The 14,238-nt window shown below is 33.5% G+C and overlaps 1 long non-coding RNA gene across 2 annotated transcripts; it reads left to right on the top strand.

Annotated features, from left to right (window-relative positions):
• Nucleotides 1-1,575: 1,575 nt before the first annotated feature.
• On the top strand, nucleotides 1,576-13,592 carry LOC139872126 (uncharacterized). 2 transcript variants are annotated; one of them, XR_011766874.1, is made up of 3 exons: nucleotides 1,576-2,068; nucleotides 2,597-2,733; nucleotides 13,269-13,592. It is a non-coding gene; the product is annotated as an uncharacterized lncRNA (long non-coding RNA). The 2 variants fall into 2 exon arrangements; XR_011766875.1 differs by lacking the exon at nucleotides 13,269-13,592 and adding an exon at nucleotides 3,638-4,058.
• Nucleotides 13,593-14,238: the final 646 nt, after the last annotated feature.

Raw genomic sequence — 14,238 nt, 5'->3', positions numbered from 1 at the left:
TTTTTAATTCTTTCACAACACCTGATATCGTGATCGTGACCTTTCACCAAAGCAAGAGATATTCTTGATAAACTAAACACGGACTCGTGTTTGAAATTGTCGGCCACAAAAAAATTCATTTGATAAAAGTATATATTTTTTTTAGTTATAGAAGGAGACCACTTCATTTTCAATACTTCATTTTTGACAAAAAACTATTCCATTTTACCATCCCCTTTTTTTTCTTACTTTAACTTTTAAGATATACTTTTAATAAAAATACAAACTACTTTTTCATATTTTAACTTTTAAGATTTACTTTTAATAAAAATACAAACTACTTTTTGTATTTTAACTTTTAAGATTTACTTTTAATAAAAGTACAAACTACTTTTTCTTATTTTAACTTTTAAGATTTACTTTTAATAAAAATACAAACTATTTTTTTATTTTAACTTTTAAAATTATAAATTTAAGAATAAACATTAGTATGCATGAAATAAATAATGATTAATTGCATAAGTAATCATAAATGTTAGATAACATATAAAGACCCCGTCGTATTCATATTGATCGGAATTAATCTCGACCCATGGTACCGTGTTGTCAAATGACGTGTTGCGTACATAAAGTACCGTGTTGTCAAATGACGTGTTGCGTACAATCATGAGGTCTTATTAACATAAATATAAATGTTAGTGAAGTTAATAAGAGTTAGATTACAGAAAATATAATTCAGGTGGTATAACCGACCATATATAACTTAAATAACATAAATATAAATGTTAGTGAAGTTAGTAAAAGTTAGATTACAGAAATATAATTCAGGTGGTATAACCGACCATATATAACTTAAATAACATAAATATAAATGTTAGTGAAGTTAGTAAAAGTTAGATTACAGAAATATAATTCAGGTGGTATAACCGACCATATATAACTTAAATAACATAAATATAAATGTTAGTAGTCCAAAATTTGATATATTCGAGTCTGAAAATTATTAATAATTTCATACCTTGATTAGTGATTCGTGATCGTTTGAGATATCTTTTAATTACACTAAGCTTTTCGTGCTGATAACGTGTTATAATTCAGTAGGCTTATAACTACCTTTAATGGTTATAAGAACAAAGAGAGAAAAAGAGAGAAGAAGGAGAGAAGAAATATTGATATTGATATTTCAAGAGAAATGGTGCGCCTTAAATGGTTACCATACATGTCTATTTATAGTATAAAATATTACTATGCAAGAAATATAATAATAATAAAATTAACATCCAATCTAGATATTTTATAACACAATCTAGATATTTTATAACAAGTTTTAAATATTATTATTTATAACTATTAAACATAAAGGTGAAAGCATTGCAAGAGAAAAAATCATATCATCATAACATTTATATTTATATTTATATTTATATTTATATTTATTTATATACATACTAAGGATCCGCCCCATACCCCGTTCATAAACACTGTAAATGACCTTCAACCAGGATCCGCCCCATACCCCGTTCATAAATACTGTAAATGACCTTCAACCAGGATCCGCCACATACCCCGTTTTCACTGTTACACTGTAGAAATATTTTACTTTAATATTTAAAACCAATCTTCTATTCTCCTTACCTCTTCCCTAAAAAACCCTAAACCAACGTCGCCATCTTCATCGCTTCCCCTAAAGCCAACCCTAAATCAACACCGCCATCTTCATCGCTTGATCCTAATCATCTCCAGGCGATTGCTGAACCACCACCGCCGCCTTAATATTCGTAAACATGGGTACAATTACGGGTTCAATAGTGTAACTCCGTAAACGCTGTCCACCCATGATTGGCCAAATTAATCGGTACTCCCTCCAACTTACGTCCTTTCTATCTAGGGTTTACCACAACCACCACCACAAAAATCTTTTCAATCACCACCCCACCTATTCTGTTTTCCTTTTCCCAAAATCGCAAACTAACTACCGTCACCTCCGTTGCACTCGGTGTACAGTCGCCGCCGTCCGTCACTGTTATTGCCGCCATGGTCGTCCTCGCTGCTAATTCCACTGCCCCATTCGTCATATGGTATTATTCAGGTGTGTTCTTTGATTTTCCACTCTTTTTTTTTTGTCTTACTATTTGTTGTTTGTTCATATGTCAGGTTGTATTTATCTTAGTTGAACTTAAAATTGGCTGTTCATTGTTAAATTTTGTTGATAATTTTTGCTGGGGGTTAAGTTATATTACTAATTGACGTATGTTGTGGGTCATCAATTTGGTAGAGGTATATATGTTGATCTATTTGTTTTTTGCTACCCATATTGCCACCTGCTATAAGTCAGACATGGTTATCTTATCTTATGAAGGATTAATTACAATCACACAATTTTTGTGAATGGAGTTTGGTTATCTAATACGGACGGTATGCAAGAAAAATTCAACATAATTCTTAATGTATGTATTAGCTAATGCTTTCTGTATTAGTTTACAATTCATTTACAAGTTTGATAATGTGTTTTTTGTTTGTTGTTCTCAAGTTCTTCTCTAATTTTGCTGTTCGTAAGTTTAAAAATTGTTGTTCACATGTATTCGTTTTTCTCCTTTTTAATTTTTGTTGATTTCAGTTGTAATATTTTGTTCATACAAAAAAAACGTTGGTGAGCCTGAAATAACATCAAATATTCATTTGATTAATACATGATGGAACCGGGCCAGAAGTACAAAAGCAAATGCCGTTTGTTGTCTGCTGCTAGATAAAGATGTAAGTTACTTAAACTAAGCTGCCTACATACATATTAGTTTTCGAGTATAAAGATCTGAATTCTTATAACAAAAACAGTTAACGATTATAAACACATGATAGCAACATTCCTTATCAACTGTTTGTGCACTTTTACATTTCTATAATACCGTTCATATAAACTTATTAACAATAATGCTAACTCTATGTTTTAAAATATAGATACAAAACATAAAATTCATAACAACCATTAACTTTCCCTTAATTCAATGATAGTTTATCCCAATTCAGAAGATGAATAAGGTTACAATCCTAGAACTATAAGATCACTGTAGGTTTTACCTATTAGGATAACCAAATATGTGTTGGAAATATGTTCTCGGGTTGGTTACGGTTCAACCGTGATTTGACCGTGGTACATATATTCCGAAGGTGTGCCCATGACATTAAATAATATAAAATCCATTTATCCTATCCGGTCACACACAAAGGCCAATCGTAAATTGTTTGATATACCTTCTAATTGGAAATTAATTTATTGAACATTTGTTAATGGTTTAATAAATTAAATGAGTATTAAATTTGTTTAATTAATTAGTTAACTTGTTAACTAATAATTAATTAAAAGTTTTTTTTAATACACACTTGACAGAGTAGTTTTGTTTTTCACAAAAGCCTTTCACAAAACTCAACGTACGCATGTGGGCAATAGTTGTTTTTTTTTCTTCCTTTTCTTGTTTTCTATACATGCAACTTGGTACAGAGAGCCCCATACTCTCAATTCTTCCTTTTAACTAATTTTGACCAAAGAATTCTCTTTAGAATATCTAGACAAAAATTATAACCAAAACACACTTGAGAAGTTTACGAAAAAAAATTTAACTTCACAAGTATCTTTGGTTTTCGGTGGTTTTAAAAACAAAAGGGGAGAAAAGGTTTTGGTGAATTAGAAGGTGTATATCAAAGCAAGGTTGGAACTTTGGGTGTCTACCATTAGAGGAGCTCTATTTTGGGTTCTCCGCAACAATCATTAAGAAAGGCTCCAAAGGTTGTAATCTAACTTTCTCTTGTTCGATTTATATTTTGTTTGCTAAAAGTTTTGTACATGGGTCCTTGGGAGAGTATGATTTTGTATAAATTTTAAATGCTTCCGCTCACTATGATTTTGGTATCATACTCCAACAAGTGGTATCCGAGCCATCTTGTACAAATTTTAGCAAACTTTTCTTATGATAATAAGTTTTGATGAATGTGTTATGCATGATACTTGGAGATGATTATGCATAACGAACATGCAAAACTATTATCATGATTTGTGTTTTTATGTTTCCTAAATAATATTTGAATCTTGGGTTTTGGCAAAATGTTAAATGGTTAGTCTCATTTTAAAAGTTATTTTTTCAGCTTGGACATTCCGTCTTTGATGGACTGTTTCGAGGCTTTAAACTCAATATTATTGTATGAGACCAATTGCATTTAAAAGGTAACTGAAAGAACTTAAATTTGAAAAAAAAAAATTCATCGAAAACGGATTAGAAATGAGTAAGATATGACCATTTAAAGTTGATGTATAAATCTGCCCAAATCCGAAAATTTTAATGGTAACTTGCATGTTGACTATTAAAGATTCAATGTTTAAGAAAATAAAGTACATGAATTCTTTTCATGTTTTACATGAAATGAAAAAATTAAAATTATTAATTTTAGACTTTATGCTTTGTTAAAGTGAATAAATCTCCAACATGTTTTAATTCACTTGATATGTTTGTTTGGATGGTTTTGGCATGAAAACCATACTTACAAAATATAAAGTGAGTTTACATACATATGTTATGTAAACAAGGATTGAATATTATAAGTGCCATTAAGTGTTGTTTCAATCAATCCTTATCGAAACATGTTTTATGAAAATGGATATTTGGCACTCCATTTGTTTTGTATGTGATTGTTGTATGAAATCGGTAGTATTTGCCTCAATAAGACCCTTGTGTGGATGTTTGGTTGCATGATTTAATTTATTATTTATTCGGGATGAATGTAATAATTTATTAAACGGCTTGCATGTCGTGTTTATTATTTATTCGGAATGAATGTAATAATTTATTAAACGACTTGCATGTCGTCTTTCTATTTATATTATATTTGTAATAGTATAGGAAATAGAATAGTTTTTTTATATTTTATTTTGTAAGATAATGCAACTAAGAATGGAATCAAGAAGACGATATTCACAAGGCTGCCCATCCGAGCATATAATGGAGATGGCGGTTTTAGTGGGAGCCAATTCTCACACAAGGTTATGTCCCTAGTTGACCATGTTTTTCCGTGTGTTGGCTCACCGGAAAAACGCATAGGACTCGAGTAATACTACCGATATTTGCGTGTCATGATTATTATTGTTTTATTATTTGTCTATGCCATGCTAGCTAGAAAATGTTTAAAAAACAAAAGGACAATAATCATATAAAATGGTTTGGTTAAAATTAGTTTAACAAACGCAACACGCAATACATAATTAGCAAATGTTTTAAAATGGTAGAAACTACTTTTGCTAAAGGAAAACAAAAACCCGTTTTAAACGTAAACTTTACGCTACCCATGAGTAGTACACACATCCGAACCTTCTACCTATTAGAGTTCGCGATACCCGAGAGTCTTGGGCCGGACTTTAATTGGGTGTTGGGAAGGGTGAGGTGAATTTTGCGATACCCGAGAGTCTTGGGCCGGATTTCACGTGTATCTATCATGGACGGTTTACAATCTGAAATTGTGGTTCGCGGCAAACCCGTCACGAGGAAGGATTAACATCGAAGGGATTAAACATGCCAAGTGAAATAATTGATTATCACTAAATCCCGCAGAAGCTAAGAATTTCATAATGGATGAAATTGGTAATATGTTTACCTACCTAAATAGCTTATGATTAGCGATCCGCGGCAAACCCGTCGTTACCATAAGTGAAATATGGATCTTAACCTTGTTAATTATAATTGTTTGAATATTGAACACACTTTGGGTAATTATCTTAACAAGGATTAAACATATCAAACTAACTAATACAACTTACTTTAAAAATATGACAGATGTCTGCAACAAACACAAATCCAACTCCGTCATCAATCACTAATTTCTGCCTTAAAGGGCTCCTCGAAAAGGACAAGCTTACGGGCTTGAACTACATGGACTGGCTTCGCAACCTAAGAATTGCTCTTAGGATGGAAGGAAAGATCAGGGCAATTGAGGAACCCTTACCAGCAGAACCCGGATCGAGAGCTACTCAAGCGGCTAGGGACGAGTTTGAAAAATGGCGTTCCGAGTCTAATGAGGTATCATGCTTGATGTTGGCGACCATGTCTCCAGAGCTCCAAAAGGGCATGGAGAGCTTAGGGTCGTATGACATGCTTAACCAACTCAAGGTCGTGTTCCAACAACAAGCAAAGCAAGAAAGGTTTGACACCGTGAAAGCTCTCGTATCTAGCAAAATGGCAACGGGAAGTAGCGTTAGTGTCCATGTACTACAAATGAAAGGGTACATAGACCGGCTGGAGTGCCTTGGTTTTTCCATAAGTCAGGAGCTTACAACGAATTTTATCCTGAACTCGCTGACTAGTGCATATGAAGGATTCATTATGAACTATAATATGAACAATATGGAGAAAACAATCATGGAGCTTCATGGCATGTTGAAAACCGCTGAGGCTAACATGGCCAAAGCTAAACCCACAACTACCATCCTAGCCATTCATGAAGGTGGGATCAACAAGAAGAAGAAAAACAAAACAAAGGGCAAGAACAAGGGCAAGGGTAAGGTTGGCACGTCCAACTTCAAATCTAAATCTAAGGGCATTGCTAACCCTTCTACTTCAAAGATCCCGCAAACCAAGTCTCCTAAAGAAGCAATATGCTTCCATTGTGGGGATAAAGGACACTGGAGGCGCAACTGTACCAAGTACTTGAAGGAACTTAATGAACTATGGGCTAAGGGAGTCGCCCTACCTTCAGGTTTGTTCATGATTGAACTAAACAATACTTCTATTTCTAATTCCTGGGTATTGGACACAGGATGTGGTACTCACATTTGTACTAATGTGCAGGGACTCACAAGAAGTAGGAAGCTGAAGATCGGAGAGCTTAATCTAATCATGGGAAACAAGAACGTTGCCTCTGTTGACATGATTGGAGAATACAAGCTTTCTTTTGATTCTGGTTTATGTATTATTTTATCTAATGTTTGCTATAGTGCCGAAATGGCAAGAAACATTATATCATTTGATGCTTTATTTAATGATGGTTTTGATTTTAGTTTTGATAATGGATCAATACTTGTTTACAAGAATGGAATATTTTATTTCAAAGCTAGTCCTTGTAGAGGTATCTTGGAAACCACAATAAAGCTAAATGATAGTTCAATCTATAATGTTGATTCATCCAAAGATGGTTTGGATAAAACGTATCTATGGCATTGTCGTTTAGGCCATATAAACAAGAAACGCATAGCTAAACTCCAGTTAGATGGAATTCTAGAATCATTTGATATTCTATCATATGATGAATGCGAATCTTGCTTATTAGGAAAAATGACAAAAGCACCTTTCACAGGAAACTGTGAAAGGGGTAAGGATCTGTTGGACTTGGTACACACTGATGTGTGCGGTCCGTTAAGATCGCCTACTAGACACCAGGAACGATACTTCGTTACATTTACTGATGACTTCAGTAGATATGGTTATGTTTATTTAATTAAACAAAAGTCTGAAACTTTGGGAGTGTTCAAGGCATACCAAAACGTAGTAGAAAATCAACTGAACAAAAGAATTAAGATTCTCCGATCTGATAGAGGTGGTGAATATCTTAATGATGAATTTCGTGATCATCTACGGGGTTGTGGGATAATCTCACAATTAGCTCCTCCTAGAACACCGCAGCATAATGGTGTGGCTGAAAGGAGGAATTGAACATTACTTGATATGGTTCGATCCATGATGAGCCGCACGATGCTTCCAATCAGTTTTTGGGGTTACGCCCTACAAACTGCCGCAAGGATCCTTAACCTCATCCAAACCAAGAAAGTTTCCAAAACACCTTATGAGATATGGCATGGCAAAACCGTGTCTCTCTCGTATCTTAGAATCTGGGGATGTGAGGCTTACGTTCGTCGTGAAGCTCAAGATAAACTTGAACCCAGATCTGAAAAGTGTTTATTTGTTGGATACCCGACTGATTCTTTTGGATATTTGTTTTACAACCCTACTGAGAACAAAGTCTTTGTGTCTCGAAGGGGAGTCTTCCTTGAAAAGGATCTCATATCAAAAGGAACCAGTGGGAGCAAAATTGACCTTGAAGAAATTCAAGAATCAACCGACATGGAAACCGATATTGGAACCAATTCTCCTCAAGAGGTCGACGAGCCTGCTGTTGAGAGAGAAACTGACTTACAGCCACCACCCATACGTAGATCTGATAGAGTGCGTCAAACACCAAAGAAATATAGTTTACACATATTTGAGGGTGATGACGAAAATATAGATTCTGATGAACCTATTACCTATCAGGAAGCGATGACAGGCCCCGAGTCTACCAAATGGAAGGAGGCTATGGACAACGAGATTCAATCCATGCATGATAATTAAGTCTGGACCTTGATTGATCATACACCAGGAATTAAAACCATTGGGTGTAAGTGGGTCTTTAAGAAGAAGACTGGCATGGATGGAAATGTACACACATTCAAAGCCAGACTGGTGGCTAAGGGTTACACGCAATAACATGGTGTAGACTACGATGAAACTTTTTCACCAGTGGCTATGTTGAAATCCATTAGAATACTTCTTGCCATAGCTGCATTTTATGACTACGAAATATGGCAAATGGATGTAAAAACAGCTTTCCTTCATGGTAAGCTAACAGAGGATGTGTTTATGACACATCCTGAGGGTTTTGTACATCCTAAGTATCCTAAAAGTGTGTGCAAGCTTCAAAAGTCCATTTATGGACTTAAACAAGCTTCTCGTAGCTGGAATCTTTGCTTTAATGAGAAAATCAAAGAATTTGGTTTTATCAAAAGTGAAGATGAGCCATGTGTCTATGTTAGGTCTAGTGGGAGTGTTGTAGTCTTCCTTGTACTATATGTCGATGACATATTACTCATGGGAAACGATATCCCAACATTGAAAGATGTCAAAGCTTGGCTAGGGAAATGTTTCTCCATGAAAGATTTGAAAGATGCATCATATATTTTGGATATTAAGATCTATCGAGATAGATCAAGGAGATTGATTGGGCTAAGCCAAAGTGCATATGTAGATAAGATACTGAAGAAATTCGGTATGCACAACTCCAAGAAAGGGTGTGTTCCTATGAACCCTGGAATGATATTGAGCAAGTCTCAATGTCCTAATTCTGACTTGGAATCAGCTACCATGAGTTGGACTCCATATGCTTCAGCTATAGGGTCGATCATGTATGCCATAATATGCACTAGGCCTGACGTATCGTATGCACTAAGCATGACTAGTTGTTATCAGGCCAACCCTGGTGAAGCTCATTGGATAGCAGTCAAGAACATTCTAAAGTATCTTAGGAGAACTAAATAGATGTTCTTGGTCTATGGTGGGAATGACGAGCTGAGCGTCAAAGGATACTCGGATGCTAGTTTCCAATCAGATAGAGATGATTGCTCTTCACAATCAGGATTTGTGTTTATGTTGAACGGTGGAGCCGTCACTTGGAGAAGCTCCAAGCAAAGTACCATTGCTGATTCTACGACAGAAGCCGAGTATATAGCGGTAAATGAAGCTGCTAAAGAGGCCATGTGGATAAAGAAATTCATCAGGGATCTAGGTGTGGTTCCTACAATCCATGATCCTGTTGAGATTTTCTGCGACAATGTGAGTGCGGTTATCTTGGCTCAAGAACCGAGATCACAAAAGCGCACACGACACATACTCAGAAAGTACCATTACATCCTTCAACTTGTAGCAGATAATGACATATTATTAAATAGAGTAGACACGACTAAAAACTTGGCTGATCCTTTCACCAAGCCTTTGCCACAGACTAAGCATGATGCTCATAGTATGTCTATTGGCATTCGTGTCATTGATGATAAAGTTTGATTGTATTTATTATGTTAAGTTTGAAACTTTAAACATTCGGCAATAATATATGTTGCAATTGATCTGATGATTTATATTTTGAGATTATATTATACGCACGATGCGATCATTTCATTGTATATTGCCATGTTTCATTTTGCATGTTTTAACTTCCAATGAATATTATTTCATAAACCTCTACAGTCGGTTATTCTCTACGGAAGAGAGAATTGAATTAAGGCTGCTATGAAGTGTAGTAATATAGGCTTATATGAAACTACATTCACGAGGAACTTGATAGTTGATTCAAGGTTCTGGAATGACCACACTTAGACGCTACTTCATGGTTTTAAGTCACGAGTAAGCTCTAAGATGGCAACATCATTTATCCTAGAGTGGATATGTATGAGGAATCCTGACACAAACTATATTCAACTTTGACCTGTTTCTAACGCTGTGCGTAAATGCCAGTCATAAGGGTGCAGATCAGGTATAATATGGGATGTGGTGGATGTCTATACAGTTGAAGCAATTTGTTCCTTCTTCTCTTAGCAAGTTGAAGCGATATCTCTGGGCCCCTCGTTGATTTGTGCTGAATTAAATGCATGGCCATGCTGCGACTGAATTAATGCAATTGCAGTCTATTTGATCACCACAAATCTCAATCGGGAAACATAATCTTGAACGATGATGATTGACACTTAACCATGTCACACGTTCATAAAGACATCTAGAACAAAAGGATAATTGATATAAATCAAAATATAGGAGTGTAACTTAACTGACTAGTTGTTACACATGGTGTGTCTTTTAAGACTAACCAATATTATTAATGTCAGTGCAAGTGGGAGTCTGTTGGAAATATGTTCTCGAGTTGGTTACGGTTCAACCGTGATTTGACCGTGGTTCATATATTCTGAAGGTATGCCCATGACATTAAATAATATAAAGTTCATTTATTCTATCCGGTCACACACAAAGGTCAATCGTAAATTGTTTGATATACCTTTTAATTGGAAATTAATTTATTGAACATTTGTTAATGGTATAATAAATTAAATGAGTATTAAATTTGTTTAATTAATTAGTTAACTTGTTAACTAATAATTAATTAAAAGTTTTTTTTAATACACACTTGACAAAGTAGTTTTGTTTTTCACAAAAGCCTTTCACAAAACTCAACGTACGCATGTGGGCAACAGTTTTTTTTTTTTTTTTTTTTCCTTTTCTTGTTTTCTGTACATGCAACTTGGTACAGAGAGCCCCATACTCTCCATTCTTCCTTTTAACTAATTTTGACCAAAGAATTCTCTTAGAATATCTAGACAAAAATTATAACCAAAACACACTTGAGAAGTTTACGAAAAAAAATTTAACTTCACAAGTATCTTTGGTTTTCGGTGGTTTTAAAAACTAAAGGGGAGAAAAGGTTTTGGTGAATTAGAAGGTGTATATGAAAACAAGGTTGTAACTTTGGGTGTCTACCGTTAGAGGAGCTCTATTTTGGGTTCTCCGCAACAATCATCAAGAAAGGCTCCAAAGGTTGTAATCTAACTTTCTCTTGTTCGATTTATATTTTGTTTGCTAAAAGTTTTGTACATGGGTCCTTGGGAGAGTATGATTTTGTAAAAATTTTAAATGCTTCCGCTCACTATGATTTTGGTATCATACTCCAACAATATGTAGTGTGACTTCTACCAAATTGGCTATATGAATTAAGGACATTGCTCTGTGAAATTGGTTATGTTGTTAATATAATATATACTTGATTAATACTCTTCATAGCATTTCTCTTTCAATTTCATAGCTATATTTAATTTGTACAGCCTAAATATCATCCTTGACATATTTTTTATTTGTTTAGTTTGTCTAATGTATGTTAGTAGCTTCATCCATCTTCTCTTCCACTTGATTCTATTATGAATTGCAATCGACTACATTAAACACATCTTTAAACCATATACGCTTTCAAATTAGATTTTTCTGTTTAACTTCAATTGTCTGAATATCCCGTCTCTTCTTTATCTGCCAATGTTACTTACTAATACGGAGTAATTATATTGCAATTGCTAATATGCATAATTTCCACTGTGTGTGATGTAGTATGTATACCTTTATTATGCATTTATTTTTATAAATTTAGTTATACAATGATTAGATTGATACCTATGTGTACAAAATCACTCATATAAGTAGAGGAATTTACGTGAAAGTAATAGCATTTGTGTTGAATTGTGTAAACTTAGTTTATTTTACTCAGATGATAAAGTAGCGAACAGAAACGAATCATTTATGTTAATTGAGTTTGCTTAACTCAGTCGGGAGAGGCCTTTCAGTACATACATAGATCTTACATTTTCTAACTTATATGGAAACAAGATTCAACCTGCATTTTGGGTTGTCTTATAATTCTCTTCTTTGATATAAAGCAGGCTGCTTTTCTTTTCTTTTTTGATGAGAGAGAGAGAGAGAGAGAGAGAGAGAGAGAGAGAGAGAGAGAGAGAGAGAGAGAGATTAGGAGCTAGCTTTGTTGATTTCATTTTTACTAATTAATATTTATATAAATTAATCATATTTGTAGCTACATCTATCTATCTATTATCTATTATATATTATATATAGACTAATAATTGATATAGTTTTGTTATATAGTTTGCCAATGGGGCTTTGCCTCATTGGTCACCATGTTAACATGGTGTTCGAGGAGACCAGGGTTCGAGTCTCAGGGGGGGGGGGATTTTCGTGAATTAACTTCGTGAGCTAACCACTAACATTGCCTTTCAAAAAAAAAAAAAAAAAAAAAAAAAAAAAAAAAAAAAAAAAAAAAAAATAATTGATATAGTTTTGTGGGTGGATCTGATTTAAGAAAAATGGGAATAGATCCAAGACAAATAGTGGCAGGTGTGCTTATACTCACCATGTTTCTAATGCTTGGTAACATGGTCAAACGTCAACACTTTGACTCTCCAATTTCTCCTCATGTAATGCTTCTTTTACTTACTCTTTAATCTTTAACCTTACAGTTTTTACTTGAATTATCATGATTGCTTAATGATTTCACTTATAGTTATTGTTTGTATTAGTAATTTATAGTGTAATTAATGGATTTTATTAGTAATTTTTAGTGTAATTAATGGATTTTAAGTAGTCTCTGAGGAGGTGCAGAGAGTGTTGTTAAAATTGTAATCTGTTTATTGTGTTTTAATGTGTTAGACCATTAATTTTAAGTGTTTAGTTGCTAATTCAATCTGCTTAGCTGAATCCAATAATGTTACCCCTTAAATCTTATATCCTTAAATGATCAGAATGGACAAAACACAAAACATTAGTGACTATTGTGTTCTGTTACAACAAAATCAAATATTAAATATAAACACTTTTTGTCTCTTACTTATTTAAAAAGTGCAAGTATACTTGATCAGTAATCGTGAACGTGTTTATTTATATATGCCTTTCATATAGGTGAACCGGGCTGAATCGACCCAAAGTTTTGCTGACAAGTATTCGGATAAAAGCGTTGCAGTCGATGGGCGATGGTATGGTTTAAATGTGTAAAGTTTATGTTATGGCTAATGAATATTAAGAATCTGAGTCCATCTATCCTTTTCTTTGTAAGTTCACAAGTTCCACCATAGCAGCACCTTTTGTATGTACTAAGTGGAAAACATATGTAAATGCAGGTACCGGTTATCGACTAGCTTACACGCTCTGTTTACATAACGATTACCTACTTCCGCCACATCGCGCGGACCTCCAACCTAGTTAATTTTAAATTTCATTTTCAAAATTGTAGTGAATCTATCTATATATTTATAAAAATATCTAAAATGATGATGTAATTATTTCACTAATTAGTCTTTAATTTTTATAATAATGATGTCATTATTTATATTAATATTAATTCTAATTAAAAAAGATACAAAATAAAAACAGATGAATGTCGATAATATATGAATGCCAATTTGAAAAATAATAATAATTAATATAAATATCATTTAATATTAATATGGTATTACTGTTTTATAAATAAATATCTCTAAACATCTCCACCATATATTATCATAACTCTGTACAAATCTTTACAACTCTCTTTCTCAATCTCTATTATATTATTCAATAACCTTTTGTTTTCAAAAAACAGGTACAAACCTTCATGTCATTGTTAATGATTTTTTTCAAAGAATTATTCTCTTTTATGTGTTGTTTGAAGGTATATAGTATGATAGAAGAATTAAAAAATAATCATAATTTTTACGAGGTTGAACCAGATATTTTGAGTCCCTCTTTTAATATTAAATAAGTACCATTTATGACAAGGATAAGTAATTGTAATAAAAATTAGAAGAGGATGGTGGGAAATTTAATGTAGTTCATTTATTATGACTAAATTAACAACGACAAGTTTCTTAGTCAGAAATGTAGTCACATGGGT

The sequence above is a fragment of the Rutidosis leptorrhynchoides genome, chromosome 10 (assembly GCF_046630445.1).
Source record: "Rutidosis leptorrhynchoides isolate AG116_Rl617_1_P2 chromosome 10, CSIRO_AGI_Rlap_v1, whole genome shotgun sequence".
Classification (NCBI taxonomy): domain Eukaryota; kingdom Viridiplantae; phylum Streptophyta; class Magnoliopsida; order Asterales; family Asteraceae; genus Rutidosis; species Rutidosis leptorrhynchoides.
This window is presented reverse-complemented; position numbering and strand designations above follow the sequence as displayed.